The sequence below is a fragment of the Ursus maritimus genome, unplaced genomic scaffold, assembly GCF_017311325.1.
Source record: "Ursus maritimus isolate PB19 unplaced genomic scaffold, ASM1731132v1 scaffold_3, whole genome shotgun sequence".
Taxonomy (NCBI): domain Eukaryota; kingdom Metazoa; phylum Chordata; class Mammalia; order Carnivora; family Ursidae; genus Ursus; species Ursus maritimus.
The window spans coordinates 47,450,832-47,468,151 of record NW_024425563.1 but is presented as its reverse complement, the minus strand read 5'-3'; positions in this window follow the sequence as shown (position 1 = coordinate 47,468,151).

Genomic DNA, 17,320 nt, shown 5'->3' with positions numbered 1-17,320 from the left:
TTGGTGTGTCTGTCAGACTCACTATGCTCCCCATTCTTGGCAACTGCCCCCAATACACAGGGCTGGGCAGCCAGCCATTGTGAGTCCTAGGGCCCTGGCTGTGGCTGACTGGTCTAGGAACACACTACTGGCCCATGTGGGCCCTTCTTCTCTCTCCCAGGAAGTTGACATTGCCACGGAGCCCTTGAGTTGAACCTTTCATGGCAGAACTTTGGGGAGAGGGCCCCTGCCTCTCGCTGCTGAGGCCTCTAGCATTGCGCAGGCTTTGTCACTTCTCTTGGCCCCTGTTGACTCACCCCGCATCCTTCCAATAAGTTCCTGCTCTCTCACACGCTGGCCAGAGTGTGTTTCTACCTTTCACAAACCAAGGGAAACTCAACTGAGGCAGCCAAGGAACAATGACAACGAAGTCTTCTCCGAAGTCGTGCTATTTACTCTCAGGTGGTCCATCATTACGGCTGGGCACTTACTTATTCGTTATCCAGATCAAGACTGCCATGCGAGCGCCTTCAGCAGACCTCCGCTTACTCACGTTTTCACTTTCTCTGGTCCTTTTCTCCTAACTTCTGGGCCCTAGACTGAGCACCCCCCCCCGCCCCCTGCTGGAGAAGGTGGCCGGTCCCTGCACCACCTTAGGAACCCCACTCCTCTTCCTTTCTGTTCCCCCAGCCAAGCTCCTCAGAGGAACAGTCTCCAGGCTCTATTCCGCGCTAAACCAAATTAGGGAGACCAAAGAATGCATTTATCCTCCTGGGCATCACATGACTCAATGATTGTAATTAAGAGTTTTGAACGAGCGGAAATGTGTGGTAATAATAATAGCAAACACGTGCTCGAGTGCTCACTACCGTGATACCAGGCAGTGAACTGTGCACTTGCCGAACGTATAAATATCGTCTCATTCCCACGACCGGCCTATGAGACAGGAGCTATTCGTACCCCTTCACAAATGAAGAGACGAGCTGTGGCGAGGCTAAGAGCTTGCCAAGGACATCGAGCCGGGACACAGTGCAGCTGGGATTCAAGGAGATTAATAATAAACATTTAGTAACAGGTCATTGTTTTTTATTTAAGAAACACATACATGCATGTTTGGTTCTCACTTAAATAGTTCTCTACATATGGTTGACTCTGAGTTTGATTTTTGAAATGGCAGTCTGACCAGAATTTTAAGATTAAGGCAAAAATTAAACAGCTGCTGTCCCTTCGCCTAGAATCACTTATTCTGTAGTAATAGCCTTTTTTTTTTTAATCGGAAAGAGAATGTAGGAGGGTAATTGACAGCATTTTATAGTCTGTGTGAAGGCCAACAATTGTCTAATCTAGCCATGTCATATGCTAATATTGATTAAATTTAATGCTGAGATTTTTCAGCAAATGAAAAAAAAATCAATCTGTTCGTATCAGCCTAAGAGGGACCATTTATGGAATTCTTGCTGTTTGTAATTGCTGTTGGAACAGACACTGTGCAATGCAGTTGCTCTCGGTGATTATTTTCTGCTTTCCTTAAGAAATTGCAAGTTACAGTGGCACTCCCTAGGAGCACTGTTTGCCGAGTCTGTCTGTAGAGCGGAGGGCGGAATTACCAGAAGAGCCCCAGCAGGTCAAGGGAGGCTACTGCCGCTCCCACCATCATAACCAGTCCACCCAAGTGACAAACAAGCCCTCGCTACCACCTCGGCTACAAAAAGCAATTGACTGCTGCTCAATTGGGCAGAAATGAGACTGTCACTCACTGAGGTGGAGACGTGAGAATTGCCTTATCTGGTTCTCAATAGCAATTTGGGTTTTTGGAAGTTATTTTACAGTTGTAATTACAAAGGGAAATGAAGTCTGCTTTCGGGATGTTACCAGGTGCTCTTCCTTCCATTATAACCTTGATGAATAGCCCCCTAGAGCAAACTCACTGGCTGTTCTACTAACTGGTTTTATTACGCAAATACAGGATTGAAAAAACACCATTCAATTGAGGCCGCATCTTAAGAACCATGGAGGTAGCTGGCTGTCCTCGTTCAAATATTTGGGTGAATGATACAAACTATATTTAAAGTCAACAAAATCCGTTCAGGCCAAGAAAACCACATTCTAAACTAGAGTTTTTATTTAAAAATTAGATTTCGTGAAATAGGATAAACATATTGCCAAGATCTGAACTCTTCTATGGACTTGTTTCCGGTCCCAGAGAATCGGCCAACTCCAGGTCCCAAGGCTAGCACCAGGGAGGGCAGACTTTTCCAGAACTCTGTTGCTGTTCTCTAGGGTCAGACCTCAGGGTAAGTCCCTTCACTTTTCTGGGCTCCACTTTTCACTTGATGGAGTTTTCTAAGATGGACTAACTTCTAAGGAGGACTACGGAGAAAAATGCTACAGAAACCAAGCAGAGCAGAGTTACGGGTTCCTAGAATGTTGGAGGGGACTTGAAAAGCCCTGCTGACCAGTCCTCTTTTTGACAACGGAAGGGACTGGAGGCCAGGGAAGCAGAGTGACCGCCCCAGGCCCCTGGATCAGTTAGTTGCAAAGCCAGAAGGAGAAAGGAATCTCTGAGTCCCAGGCCAAGGGCAGGTCCAGGAAATCCTTAAATACCATGTGGAATCCAAAGCAAAAATCACAATTTGCTCCTTAAACTCGACACACAGTGGGTTGCACAGCCTTAACTTCCTGTTTCGCAGAAACAGCATTAGCTGATGGTCAAATAGCCAGGCCATTCCCTCTTGAAATGGGCATTATTGCCATGTCTGTATTAAAGAGAGCACCAGTGATATGACATTCATTAAGCAGATGTCGTCTGTCAGGTGCTGTCTTTGTCTTGATCAGTAAGCTTTCTGATGGGATTCCCATTCCTCCCCCTGAATAAATGAAGAGAGGGGGATCCTTTCATATCCTTCTGCCTAAAAAGTTTCCTCTGAAGCTCAGACACAACAATGGAACTAACCAATGAATCCTCATCTCCCAAGTATTTCAGAAACTCTACACCTCTGGTGGCCTGAGCAAGAAACCCCTTGCAAAGAGTTGGGTTGGTGTGCTAAGAGCTACCCTTCTGACCCTTGCAATAAACAAATAGTAAAGTTGTCTTTTGCTAGTCAGTACAAAACTCCCTCTCGCTGCTCTAAAAACCATTTGGAACTGGTCCAGCTTACATATCTGTTGGATGTTTAAGAAATAGATTAAGAGGTCAGCAGGGAAAAGAGACATCTCCAGATGGCTGTCGAAATGGACTTTGGTAGGAAGAAAGGGGTGTGTGGCGGGGGGTGTTAGTTGTGGTGAAATAAATCAGGGCTAATCAAGACCACAGAGCCAGAGAAGCTCAGACTCACCAGGTGAGGGAGCCTGTGACAGTTAGAATTTGTTCAGTTGAGAGTAGCAGAAAACTCAAGTCAATGGGATTAAATTGTATTGGGTGGTTCCTCTTAAAGTGCACCTCGATTACCTGGGGATCTTTATAAAGGTGCAGATTCTGACTCAGTAAGTGTAGGGTGGGATCTGAGATTCTGATTTTCGAGGAATCTGCCAGATAATGCTGATGCTTGCTGGCCCTTGGACCACACTTGTTAGGGTGTTTAATAGGCCATGTCCCTGATAAGACAATTGTAAGGGCAAACTTCAGGATTTCTTTTTTTTCTTTCTTTCTTTTTTTTTTTTAGAGGGGTGCAGAGAGAGAGGGAGAGAGAGAATCTTAAGTAGGATCCACGCCCAGTGTGGAGCTCAATACGGGGCTTGATCTCACAACCCTGAGATCATGACCTTAGCCAAAATTGAGAGTCAGATGCTGAACCGACTGAGCCACCAAGGTGCCCCAAACTTTAGGAGTTCTTATCAAGAGGCTCTACCTTGCCCTTCAGAATCCAGTTTCTATTCATTTCTTTGTCCTGCTGGCTATCGCTTGCTCTGAAGTCAAAGGAGGCTTCTTCTAGTGCTCATATAATGGCCCCCAATGCTTGCCTCTTTATTCTCAACCAATGAGTGACCACCTGGCGAAGCTCTGGAAATTCACCCCAACTGGACCTGCTCAGGTCACGTGAGTCAGTGACCAGTCAGAGGAAAGGACTATGTCATTTGCTAAAGCCCATCAGACCCCACCTCTCCAGTTGGTTGAGAGAGAAGGTTCCCCTAAAGCACAAAACCTTCATGGGTGAGAGGTGGCTGACAGATTAAAAAACTGGTACTGCAGGAAAAGTTATGGAAGAAGCGACGCTGGGGAGCCAACTAACAGAGGCTTTGTGACTAGAGCTGAAGAATGTGCTCTGGGGGCTCTGGATTCTTTGCCAATCGTGGCTCCTTTGATACCCTGAAGCTTTCACTCTGTTTGCAAGATGACATCGACAACCTCACCCTCACAAAAGTTCTGCCAATATCGACCCCTCCCACCACCACCCGCACACTCATAATGCCCTCTGTAAAGTAGGTAAGACAGACATAGGGACATTGGTGTTTCATGAGTGAAGTGTGTTTTCCAGTCTCTGTCTTCTCTATTATGGACTTCCTTCCTTGCCCCTACCATTAGTACTACGTGCCACCAGATCCAAATGTTTTCTTGGGGGAACCCAGTAAAATGTATCTACTCTGTGTTTCACTTAACAAGGTGACAACCAGCTGACCTGACAAACTTCTTGGTATCATGTGTGCTTCCCTAACAGTGAAATGTGTTACCCCTCCCAGAGCGACCATGCTCACATTTTCGACTGGTGTCCTCTGGACGCTTAGCATCTTGTGTTAAATGACTGAACCCAATAACAGGGTTTCAGGCATCATGACATGCCCCCTGGAAAAGGCATTTTTGGGCAAAGGAACTTTTGGAGCCCCTTAGGCCATAGCACGTTAGTAGCCATGTGTGCTCACCCAGAGAGCATGCGAGCCCAAGACTGATGGGAAAATGAGCTTTCTGTTTAAATACTACTTCCCACACGGGAGCTTACGCTAGTTGTGATCTTCACCCATAATATAAAAAAGCATGTTGTTTACACCTCTATTTAGAACTTACTTTACTCCAACTTGCTGTCATTGTTGTTCTCTCCACCATCGTGTGCGTTCCTTGCAGGTGGAACCTTCATGGTGCCAAGCATGGTACCTGGTACTGGGCAGATAGCAAGTATGTGTGCCGTAAATGGAACGGAAGTGCTGAGAGCAGTCACAGAACCACACCAAGATTCTTATAAAGGCTGCTTTCTCCATAGCACAGATACTCTACAACAAGAACTAACTAGTAATACTACCAATGATCCACTTCCATTGTTTCCGAAATTGAAAGATGTCATTGGAAANNNNAGTGAACCTTTCAAGCCATCAAGAAGCACACTCCAAAAGGGGGAAGTAATAATAGAATCAGGAATTGAGAACCAATAAAATCTAAATATGGCCTGTCACCACACTGATCATACCCTTCTCAGAAGAAGAAGGAAGAGCAGGTAAGAACAAGAAAAAGAAAAGGTAAGAGGGAGGAAGGGGAGGTGGTGGTGGGGGGAGAGAAATTTCTGGGCAAGGTGAGTACTTTGGCTACTGAGCAACAGGGCTGAGTACTAAGTGTAGAGGTCACTTTTAGGCAACAGGCTTGAGCAATGGAAACTTGAGCAAGGCCTGAGGGCCCCCAGTGACCACCAAGCTAACGCCTACAATCTCATTAAGGAACCCACCTTGAAATAGCCATAGGCCCTAACTGACCAAGGGGCCACTTACGACCAGCCACAGTTCCTAAGATTACCAAAAAGGGGGAAAATTCCATAGTTCCCATCCTTCCTCACTCTACCCTAGAACTATAGTCCCTCACCACTGCCACGTGGCAGACAGTCTCTCCTGTGCTGTCCTACCTGCAGCTCCCTTGCAGTGTATTCAGTAAACTTCTAACTCTTTGTTCTGCCTTGGGTGAATTCTTTCAGCTCCCATGCTGCTGGCCCCCATGCAAATGGAATGCGCTAGGCTGTTATTGTCTCCTTCTGCACAGGTCTTCATAAGATCAAGTCCAAATTAAAAATTAAAAGAAGACTCTTTGAGGATACGCAGTATTGTCTGTACCTTCTATTAAATCTATTAAATTTGGAAAGTAACCAAGGCAGCCAGTCACGGTAGGAGCAGGACACTGCCAGGCCTCCTTACAGAGGCCAAAGTGCCATCACTGAGGATTCCTGTCTATTCACGGTCATCCGCTTGGACACAGGATCGCTATGCTCTGCACCCACGGGAGCCCTGTGCCAAGGAGGATTTAGAATAGTCTTTGCTCCCCTAGTTATCTTTGCTCCCCTAGTTACCTTCTCCAAACTGGCAGGAAAATGAATTAGATTTCCATTTTTAAATGTGCGAAGTTTTGCTTAACACTGGTTTAAATTATTGGATGCTGGACCAATAAGGTAGGAGCTGAGAATGTAAAATTTTTCCAGAATCTGCTTCCACAGTAAGTTATAAATGCTGTCGTTTCACTCAGAGTACCACTGGAGGTAATTTTCAGTTCCTGAGATCAGGCTGAGGAAGTAAAAAAGAATGGAGGAAGGAGATATTTTTAGTTTTCTTTCTTCAAAATGGGCATTATTATATTGGAAAAAGACATAAGAGATCACTTGATTTTGTATAGCTCCGCTGTGAGTGTTCAGTTCTCTGTCTTCCCGCTTCTGCCCCGGAAAACAGAGGGAGGCTTGGAGAAGGGAAACAAAGGGAAATGTCTTTTCTCACCCAGAAGAAGCTCATCCTTAGCTGCCCCTGGGAAGGAAGCTGTGGGGATGAGGCTTTATCTTCAGGGAGCGCTTAGAACTTTCTAGCTATGGATACAACTGTACACGGGAGCAAAGAGTCAAGTACAGCTCCCTGTGAAAACTTAAAAGGTTTAGGTTTGAAACAAAAGAGAAAGAAAAAAAATTTAAACATAAGAACTAAGAAATGGACACCCGATTATTGCTAGATACACATTTTTAATTCTTGCTTTCATAAACTCACGCTCTAAAACGCCCTTTAATAAGGGAAGAGTGAGGCATTGCAGGGCCAGAGGCTTCGGCTCTGGAGCCATTTCTGCCGTTCACGGCCGTGTAGCTTTAGGAAAATCACTTAACCCAGCAGAGTGACCAAAGAATCCTGATTTTAGCCCTGCAAGTCCCATGTCCTTGGAAATTCCTCAGTCCCAGAAATTCCTCAGTCCCTTTCTTTAGGATGGTTGTTAGCCCTCCTTAACAATGCTGAGTCACCTCCTGAAACCAGCACTACACTCTATGTTAACTAACTTGAATTTAAATAAAATTAAAAAATTAAAGAAAATTTAAAAACAATGCTGAGTCTCCCTTGACTCATTTGTAAGATAAGGGAGTGGAGGGAGATCAACTCTTAAATCCCATTTAGCTCCAGATAAAGACTTAAGTTGTTACATTGTTTTATTGTTTATTTATTGAACTTGGACTACTTTTACCAAGGATTTGAGGAAGCTTATAAGGATCAGCAGTATAAAATAAAAAAATATATATATAGGTTTCAGAACAAAACAAAAACATCTAAAATAGAAAAACAAGGCCAAGGTTTAAGTTGAAATGGAGATATGCTGGCCATTTGACCCAATAATTATTAAAATTGAGTGGAAAATTTGGCTCTGAGCTTCCTGGCAGTCAAAGCAAAAAGGGAAATATAATCTATAATGTGATTCACATTGTCCACTAGGGAAAGTATCAATTTCTCAGGGGAATAAAAGATTTTCCTGGGATTTGATCTTAAAGAAATTTTACACATGCATCTTTATATAGAGGACATCAAATCAGGTCAGAAACCCTGCACTTAACAATATCCTAAGGGTAAATGCAATAATGATGCTCACATGGCTGTTTACTAAATGTTCTTCCAAGTAACCAGAGGGTGTTCTACTAAACAGATTCAGTGGAAATAATCCCAGAGTCTCCCAAACAATATGGTACAAGCTGGTATTTTTGAGGTTGGCTTAAAAAGAGAAAAACTACATAATCTAGAACAATTGGTGTACTACAGGCCATCAAACAACCCTCTTTAAATTAGTATTTTTCAGTCAGCCTTTTTCTTGGTGTTCAAGAAATCTTGGATTGTAAAAGGCTTAGAAATCATGGAAGAAAAGCTAAAAATTGGATCTGAGCCAGAACCATTCTAAGGGTCTGTTGGCCATGGCCCTTGTGGAAAACACCCCCTGGATCCCTTTCCTTATAACTTCTCCTTCCTCCAACCAATCCCCCTATATTGCAGGTCCTCTTACTTCTTCCAGAAGGAGTTCCCATGACTAGGTTTTGTCCTTTTCAACAGGTCAAGTAAAATGTTAGCCCATAATGTATAGATAGCTGTCATATTACTTTCCATAGCTACTTATTAAATCTCTAATTCAGAATTTGATTTGGGTTTTATCTTTAAATAACCAAATGTCTATTGAAGTGTTTTGTCCCAAGTGAGAGCTCGAACTCCCAATTCAAGTCCCCACCTTGAACTACATAAGGAATTTTAAGGCCTTAGATCAAAGTGTGGTAGTCTTTGCAAAGTATTAGGATTTCCCCAAGTACTTATGGCATCACAATTGCCTGGAGAATCTGGGTAGGGATTTAGGAAGAGAACCTCCTTCCTTTAACAAAGGCAAATGCCAAGGATTGTGAACTTCCCTTTGTTATACTTATCGCACAGATGTAAATTCAAAGGGAAATTAAGAAATGCTATCCAGGGGTGCCTGGGTGGCCCAGTCCATTGAGCGTCTGACTCTTGATTTAGGGTCAGGTCATGAAATCAGGGTTGTGATATTGAGCCCCACATAGGCTCTGTGCTCAGCGAGGAGTCTGCTTGAGGATTCTCTCTCTCCCTCTCCTTCTATCCCTCCCACTGCACACATGCATGCATGCTCTGTCTCTCTCCCTCTCAAATCTTAAAAAAAAAAAGATTCCCTCCCTCTGTCCCTGTGCACACTTGCTCTCTCTCTCTAAAAAAGAAAAAGAAAAAAAAAAAAAAGAAATTCTATCCAGATGAAGGTGAATATCTTACAGAAGCAATGTCCTTTTTAAAAATTAACTTCTTTTTGGTTTGTTTTGTTTTTATTGTTGTTCTAAAAGCAATACATGTTTACAAAAAATTCAAACAATAAAAATGTGTAAAAAGTGAAAAATATTTCTTTTCCCTCCCAACCAACTTCCCAAAGGAAGATATGCTTCTTGCATATCTTTCTAGAAATGTTCTATTGAGCCATATTTCTGATCAAAGATGGTTTGTCAAGGATCTGAAAGCAGACCTAACAAATATATTACAAAACATGTATACAAGCTACTCACTAGTATATAAGTCATGGTTCTCAGTTGGAGTTCAAATCAAAGCATGTACCTTATCATTTGGTCACCTTATCATTTCATAACCAAGACCCTTACTCACTGAACATAGGCTACCTAACATGGGTAGCATAACATGACTGCAGGCAAAACATTCCAGAAGAAAGGAATGTGTTTTGAGTAGTTCTGTAGGATTCTGTAGGGAATCCTGTGAAATTCAGCAGCCGATATTACCATGATATACAGAAATTTAGATGTTCTAAGATACAACTTGAGATGTCTTGACATGAGATCTATTAGATTCAGATTTTCAAGATGGTGGGATTCTTCAGGTGGTTATGTAGTTCAGATGGTTATATAGTTCTGATTCACCATTACAGTTAGTGAGTGTTGGAAACTGGAATACAAATAGCACCAAATTTAGGAAGGAGAAAGAATAATCTATCTAATGTCCTTGACACTTGCCTCACTTTTTAACTTTATGGGCCTTTTTGAAGAATCAAGACAGGCATAACAAGGATGTCTTTTTCTCTTCCTCGGTGGTGGTGGCTTCCACTGGAAGACTGGAAGCCTGAGAGATGGAATCATCTAAAGGCTCTTCACTCATATGTCTGGCAGTTGATGCCAACTGTTGGTATAGCTGGGACTGAGGATGGGAACACCCACATGTGGCTTCTTATTGTGGCCTGGGCTTCCTCAAAACATGGCAGGTAAGTTCCAAGGCCAAGTGTCTTGAGAAAAGGAGCCAGGTGGAAGTTATATCCTTTCTCTGACCTGGCCTCAGAAGTCATATAGCATCACTTCCACCATACTCCATTGGTTAGGGCAATCACTCGAAGATTCTAGGGGAGAGAATTTAGATCTCCATCTCTTGGTGGAGATGTGTAAGGTACATTGTAAAAAGAGAGGGTAAATGTGTAGATGTGGCCATCTCTGGAAAACATAATCTGCCGTACTATCCAAAGGGTAGAGGTTATTGTTAGCAATGACATAAATGCTAGGAAGGTTTACTAGACAGGGTTATTGGCATGCCTCTCTTGTCAGATCCTAGATGAGCCCTATGCAAAATCATTGAAATAGGTAGGGCTTATCTTCAAAGATGTGTCCTTGCCCCCTTGCCTTCTACTTCAGTCTTCTATTTTTGCTTCCTTCTCTCCTAAGCCCATAATGCCTTCTAAATGCCTAGACTTTTCTATTCCTTTACCCTCACAAAAACTCATCCTTGGGTGTTTCACTCCACCAGGGCCCCAAGAGATTTCACTTTCAAACTCACTTGCCAAAGTGAAAATGGCTTCACTTTTTAGCCACCTCAGAGAATGGACATATTTCTACAACAGCAGGGCTTTGTGAAAACAAGGTCACGTGCCAAGGCATGATTTGGGGGAACTGGTAAAGCCAGTAAAGTTCTTGATAGTTTGTACGTTCAGGAGTTTCTCCCTTTCTTTAGAAGAGCAAAAGAATGTCCTTGATACACGCCAGAAAGTTAACTCTTGTTATCTGTGGAATTGTGGTTGACTTTTATTTTATCCTTTCGTATTTTCAATCTTTTATAAGTTTTCCACAAAGAATGTGTATTGATTTTGTAATTTGGAAGCAAAGCTATTTTTTTAACAGCTTTATTGAGATATAATTCACATACTATACAACTCACCCATTTAAAGTGTACAATTCAATGACTTTAGTATATTCACAGAATTGTGCCTCCATCACCACAATCAACTTGAGAACATTTTTATGACCCCCCAAAAAACTCCATACTCCTTCCCTGTCACTCTCCAAAACCACCCCCCATCCTCTATTTTCTGTCACTATAAATTTGCTTATCCTGGATGTTTCATGTAAATGGAATCATAATATGTGACCTTTTGTGACTGGTTTCTTTGATGTAGCATAATGTTTTTCAAGGTTTGTACAAGCTATAGCATGCATCAGTACTTCTTTTTATTGCTGAATAATATTCCATTGTATGGATAAATCACATTTTATTTAGCCATTCATCCGTTGAGGTACATTTGCGTTGTTTCTACTTTTTGGTTATTATGAATAATGCTACTATGAACCTTCATTTACAAATCTGTGAGTGAACATATGTTCTCATTTCTCTCGGTGATGTATCTATGAGCGGAATTGCCAGATCATATGGTAAGTGTTTAACCATGTGATGACTCTTTTCCAAAGATGGGCAAGCCGTGTAACAGTCCCACCAGCAGTGTATAAGGATTCTAAATTTTCTACATCCTCACCAACATAAATTATTATCTGTCTTTTTTTAATTCTAGTCATCCTACTTGATGTAAAGTGGTATCTCATTGTGGTTTTGATTTGTGTTTCCTGAGTAACTAATAATGTTAAGCATTTTTTTATGTGCTTGTTGACACTTGTACGTCTTCTTCGGAAGAATGTCTATTCAAATTCCTTGCCGATTTTTTGATTGGGTTGACTTTTTTTTTAATGGATTTGTAATGGATCTTTATATTTTCTAGATGCAAGTCCCTTATCAGATATATGATGGGCCAAATTTTTCTCCCATTCTGCAGCTTGTCTTTTCACCTTCTTGATGCTGTCTTTTGACACAAGAGTTTTTAATTTTAATAATGCCCAGTTGATCTATTTTTTCCTTACTGCTTGTGCTTCAGTGTAATATATAAGAAACTACTGCCTAATACAAGGTCACAAAGATCTACCCCTATGTTTTCTTCTAAGAGTTTTATAGTTCTAGCTGTTAGACTTAGTTCTGATCCATTTCCAGTTAATTTTTGTATATGATGTCAAGTAGGGGTCTAATGTCATTCTTTTTTTTTTTTTTTTAAGATTTTATTTATTTGACAGAGATAGAGACAGCCAGCGAGAGAGGGAACACAAGCAGGGGGAGTGGGAGAGGAAGAAGCAGGCTCATAGCGGAGGAGCCTGACGTGGGGCTCGATCCCATAATGCCGGGATCACACCCTGAGCCAAAGGCAGATGCTTAACCGCTGTGCCACCCAGGCGACCCTAATGTCATTCTTTTGCATGTGGAGTACCATATGTTGAAGAAACTATTCTTTTTCCCATTCAATTGTTTTGGCATCCTTGTCAAAAATCAATTGAAATAAATTCTTATTTATGTTATTTTGTTTCCATAAAGCTTTATCTCTGGTTTATCGATTTTATTCACTAATTCGTGTCTCTATCCTTATGCCAATACCACACAGTCTTGATTACTACAGCTTTGTAGGAAGTTTTGAAATTGGAATCTGTGAGTACTCCAATTTGTCCTTCATTTTCAAGATTGTTTTGACTGCTCTGGGCCCCTTGAATTTTTACACGAATCAGTTTCATATGGATCAGTTTGTTGACATCTGCCAAGAAGTCAGCTGGGATTTTGAAAAGGATTGTGTTGAATCTGTAAATCAATTTTGGGAATATTGCCATCTAAATATTATGTTTCCTGATCCATGAACATATGATGTCTTTTCATTTATTTAGGTCTTCTTTAATTTCTTTCAGCAATGTTTTGTAGTTTCCAGAGTATGGATTTTTCACTCATACTTTCATTAAATTTGCTAAACAATAATTTTTGTTAAATTTATTCCTATTTTATTCTTTTTGATGCTATTGTAAATATAATTGTTTCTCAATTGAGCTCTGGGTATTGATCTTGTATCCTGTAACTTTGCTGAGCTTACTTATTAGTTCTAGTAGTTTCTTTAGTGTTATTTTTAGGATTTTCTTATATATAAGATCATGTCATCTGCAAATAGAGATAATTTTACTTCTTTGTCTCCAATCTGGATACCTTTTATATCATTGTCTTGCCTAATTGCCCTATCTACATCCTCCAATACAATGGTGAATAGAAGTGGTGAGAGTGGACATCCTTGTCTTGTTCTTGAGCTCAGGGGTAAAACATTCAGTCTTACAGTATTAAGTATGGTGTTGGCTGTGAGTTTTTCATAGATGTCTTTTACCAGATTGAGGAAGTTCCCTTCTGTTCCTAGTGTTACATGTTTTTATCAGGAAAGTGTGTTGAATTTTGTCAAATGCTTTTTAAAAATTTATTGAGAGGATTACATGGTTTTTGTCCTTATTCCATTGATTTAGGTTTTCATCCTTTTTCTATTGATGTGTTGTCCTACTCGAATTGATTTTCAGATGTTAAACCGAACTTGCACTTCTGGGTAGATCCCACTTGAACATAGCATATTTTTAAATATTGCTATTATTTTTGTAAAGGTTTCGGGGTCTATATTCATAAGAGATGTTACTCTCTGGTTTTCTTTTCTTGGGATGTCTTTATCTGATTTCGATATCAGAGTAATGCTGGCCTCACAGACTGACTTGAGAAGTCTTCCCTTCTCTCCTGCATGGAAAAGTTTGGGAAGAATTGGTATTAATTATTCTTTAAAAGTTGAATGGAATTTAGCAGTGAAGTCATCTGGTCTTGGGCTTTTCTTTGTGGGAGGTTTTTTTGATAGTAATTCAATCTCTTTACTTATTTGAGGTTTATTCAGGTTTTCTATTTCTTCTTGAGTAAATTTGGATTTTTTTTTCTTTCTAAAATTTGTCTATTTCATCTAAGTTATCTCATTTGTTGATCTTTTGAAGAATTAACTTTTGCCTTCATTGACTTTCTCTATTGTTTTTCTCTCTATATTTCATTGATTTCTGCTCTAATGCTTGTTACTGCCTTCCTTCCGTTTGCTAACAAAGCTATTTTTGACTTTTTGAAAAGAAGAAAAAATTATTCATCCAACATATTTGTGATGGCCATTTGGGTCGTTTGCAGATTGAACTATTACATATAAAGTTGTATGAACATCTCTACATGTATTTCTATGAATGTATAGTTTCATTTCTCTTGGGTAAATATCTAGGAATGGACTAGGAATGAGATAGATGTATGTTTGACTTTTTAAGTGTTAGAAGATAAATCGAGGTATATTAAATATGTTAAGAATGTATTTGAGCAAAAATTAATTCAAATCAGGCAGCATCCAGTCTAGCAGATGGGGAGGCGCTCCGAAAAACTGTACAAAATGAATGAACTTTACAGGACACGGAGTAGGAACAAGGAAGTTCTACTAGGCACAGTGTGGGTCGTTATTGCAAAGCCACCTTCGTCTAGAGGATGGCAGGGGTCTACCAGGCAGCTTATCACACTAGTGCTCATCAGGCAATTTGTTTTTTTTTTTTTAAGATTTTATTTATTTATTTGACAGAGATAGAGACAGCCAGCAAGAGAGGGAGCACAAGCAGGGGGAGTGGGAGAGGAAGAAGCAGGCTCATAGCAGAGGAGCCTGATGTGGGGCTCGATCCTGTAACGCCGGGATCACGCCCTGAGCTGAAGGCAGACGCTTAACCACTGTGCCACCCAGGCGCCCCTCATCAGGCAATTCCTGATCGACTGGTTACGATTGCATTTCTGGGAGAGCCAAAACTGTAGCACGTCTCAGTTTGGTGATATCAGGCTTAGCATGAGTGACTCTGTTTGGGGCCTGATGTCTTGTTTTTTAATGTAAAAAACTATTAAACAGCTTTGCAAAGAAATTGTACCAATTTACATTCCAACCGGAAATGTATGAAGCACCCCCTGCCACACACACACACATTTGGTACTGTCAGTCTTTTTCCATTTCGCCCTTTTGCTGAGGAGAATAGTGGTATTTTCTGGCTTTAGTTTGCACTTCTCTGATAATTAATGAGATTGATCACATTTTCACTTCTGTCCAAGGGACTCTTCAAATTTTTGTCCCCTTTTCTGTTGGTCGTCTGCTTTTTCCTTATTGACCTGAGTTCTTTATATATTCTATGTGTACACTTTTTGTCAAATAAATTACAGTATTGATGGGGTTCAGGACACACTACCTCAAAAAATACAGCTCCTTGGCCTACTAAGTATTTCGAGCTGAAGAAATTTGAGAAATGGCATGTGCAGGAAGGACTGTCTGACCTTCCCCTGACGCAGGTCATAAAATCCTCATGGTAGAAGTGCCCTCCCTATATCCAAGGAAAGGAGCATCCTCACTTCAAGAATAGAGAGACACAGAAATCTGAATGAACGGGCCTTGCTAAGTTTCCCCCAGTTTACCACACTTACTTCATGACTCTGTCCTATTATATTTTTCCACAACTTTCCACTCTAGGTCAAACCTACCATAAAAATACTCTGATTTAACTTTCTTTGGATCTTCATTTCCTAACAAAGTCTTCTGTGTTGCATAAAACTCACAGTAAACAGATTTGTATGCTTTTCAGTCTTTTGTTACGCGAGTCCCAGTAGAGAACGTAAAGGGGTGGAGGAAAGACATCTTTTCCTTCCCCTACAGTGTATATACGTGGACCACGATAAAACAAAGTGAATGTACTATTGCTACATACAAGTATGTGGATAGATCCATAGACATAATGATGCACAAAAGGAGCCATCATAAGAGAGGACATACTATGTAATTTCATCTGCATACGGTTTAAAAATGGCAAAACTAACCTACTGTGTTCAAAGTCAGGGGAGTAGTTCCCTTTAGGATATTGGGTAATAACTGCGAGGATAGGGGCGCCTGGGTGGCACAGTGGTTAAGCATCTGCCTTCGGCTCAGGGCGTGATCCCGGCGTTATGGGATCGAGCCCCACATCAGGCTCCTCTGCTATGAGCCTGCTTCTTCCTTTCCCACTCCCCCTGCTTGTGTTCCCTCTCTCGCTGGCTGTCTCTATCTCTGTCAAATAAATAAATAAAATCTTAAAAAAAAAAAATAACCGCGAGGATGCATACGGGGACTTCTAGGGTCCTGGCAACGTTCCATTTCTCCAATAGGACGCTGGTCACACAGGTGAGCTCACTTTTTGAAAATCCACTGAGTTGTCACTTTGTGGCTTGTGCACTTTTCTGAATAATTATACTTCCACAAACTATTCAAAAGAAGGAAAATTGTGTTCTTGAGAAATGTGTGAAGTATCAGACACTTGGTGTGTATGAGCAAGTTCTCTGCATACGATACATTTCTTACTTGTATTAAGGTGTTGTTTTCCTTTGCATTAAATCTATTCTTTGTGCATACTTTCTTTATATTATAAGACTAGCATTTCATCTAATAATAGGTCAATAGTAGAGTTAAACTTTGCCTTTGCTCTGGACTGTAGACACCTTGGCAGATAACACAAGCTGAGTTCCCGAGGGCTAAAAGATTTTAAAATCTACTCCTTCCCCATCAATCCCATACTGCGGAATACAGTGCTCATACAATGAAATGCCGCGGCTAACACACTGCTATCGCCGTCCCCTTAGGAATTCATTGTAAAAGGTTTCACTGTACTTTGTAAAGCAATTTGGAATCCTTCATGATGAAAGGTTCTATATAAAGAAGGTAATATAATGGACTTGGCTTTCAACTTCTTTCATTTAAGCCTTAACAGAAACATGAATCTAGTATATTAGCATCGTAAACCAATAGGTGCTATATAAATGCTGAATAGAAATATTCTCGAAGAATAAATTGCAAATAGAGCTATGTGTTAGCTAAGTGCTTTACCAAGTATTATGCAAATGAGGATTAATAAGGCAATTACACTTAATTAAAATAATAATAATAATGCTACATTCTTCTACATTCTTCCAATCCTCTCAGCACCCATTGAGTTAGATATTGGGTGTGTGTCTGCCACTTAAATCCCAAACCTAAATGCCCCTAAATGCAAACTCCCATGAGATGCCTCTTTGGAAGGAAACAGTCTTCCTTTGAGTCTGTACCAAACAAAAGTTCTAAGCAAGTTAGGGGGGAGAGGGGCAAAGGAAGCCCCTCTCATGCGGGACATTGACTCGATGCTTTGAAAGAGTCCATGATACTTAAAACAGTATTCCCAGGCCCTAGAAAATGTGTAATACTGCCCAGAATTACTTTACAATGCTTCTCGGCGTTGCTTTTGGAGACTAGACCCTCCAGGGCTCCCCTAGGCTGTGATTACATCATTAAACGATTGTCGTATTCACCCCGAGACAGTGACGAGCAGAAACACCCCATGTTATCCCTACACGGAGCCTAAAAAGTTATTAGAATGCTTTTGGTGAAAGGTGTGTTAACATCAATCATTATCATCATTATATATATATATATATA